The sequence below is a fragment of the Orycteropus afer genome, unplaced genomic scaffold (assembly GCF_000298275.1).
Source record: "Orycteropus afer afer isolate SDZICR_OR568_19922 unplaced genomic scaffold, OryAfe1.0 scaffold00168, whole genome shotgun sequence".
Lineage (NCBI taxonomy): Eukaryota > Metazoa > Chordata > Mammalia > Tubulidentata > Orycteropodidae > Orycteropus > Orycteropus afer.
The window spans coordinates 3,583,955-3,585,282 of NW_006921755.1; positions in this window are offsets into that span (position 1 = coordinate 3,583,955).

Consider the following 1,328-nt stretch of genomic DNA (forward strand, 5'->3'; position numbering starts at 1 on the left):
ATACCTAATCGTTTAGCCTGTCCACCTATCTATCCATCCATATACCCATGACAAACAGTTTTTAAAAAACAATAAAATATGCCACTTTTTTGCTTATAGAATTACAGATTTTACAGGCCCAGCTCAGATGGCAATCTTCTATGGAGTCAAAATTGATTGTGCAGTGCCTAAGGCATTTGCTAACCAGAAGGTTGCTGGTTCAAAGCCACCAGTCACTCCGTGAAAGGAGGATGGAGCAATCTACTTCCATAAAGATTTACTGCCTTGGAAACCTGATGGGGGTCTATGAGTCGGAATTGACTTGATGGCAGTTGGTTTTTGGGTTGTGTGTCCTCTAGTACATTTTATTACTTGTATTTCTATTAATCACGTAATTCACGAAGGCTTATGTTTTGGTTTGCTTATCTTTCTTCCTCAGTAGATAGAAGACAGAGTTCCTTAGAAGACAGGGATTGTGAGCTTTTCCTTTTTATTTCTGTCCCCTTTCCTGATGTCTTTCCCAGTAGGTTTATAATCATTGAGTCGATTCCAACTCATAGCGACCCCCCATTGGGTTTCCAAGGCAGTAAATCTTTATGAAGTAAATTGCCCAGTCTTCCTTCCACAGAGTGGCTTGTGGGTTTGAACCACCAACCTTCTCAGATGCCTTAGGCACTGTGTTGCCGCTCCTTAGTATGTATATAGGCATACAGAATTAACTAGAAGCATACACCTAGCAGAGGGCAAAGGCCCAAAGCTGCCTGCAAAGGGAGCAGAAAGTAACTGTTTCATCTGAGTCAAGCATTTGTGAGGAGGTGCATTTCATCCCTTGGTACTGTCTCCCATTTCAGTGACTGTAAGCAAGACTAGCCTGTTACTATTGTTGTTATGTGCAGTCAAGTCATCTCTGACTCATAGCGACCCTATGCACAGCAGAACAAAACACTGCCCAGTTCTGTGCCAGTCTCATGATCCCTACTATACCTGAGCTCATCGCTGCAGCCACTGTGTCAATCTTGAGGGCCTTCCCTTTTTTGATGACCCTCCAGTTTACCAAGCATGACATCCTTCTCCAGAGAATAGACTAGCCTAGATGCTGGAATAATTTCTTTTAGAAGGATCAGCACAAGGCTGGTCCCTATGAAGCAGAGGTTAAAGATGTCCCAAATGTCCAGTTTTTCCAAACAGCTGTGCCACTCCATTATCTCTAACATCAACTCCCCCTCCTCCCCTCAATACTCTCCCTCCTGTATTAGGGTTTCCTATTTCAATGTGAGGGAGCTCTGGTAGCATAGTGGCTAAGACACTTGCCTGCTAACCAGAGGGCTGGCGGTTCAAACCCACCAGCC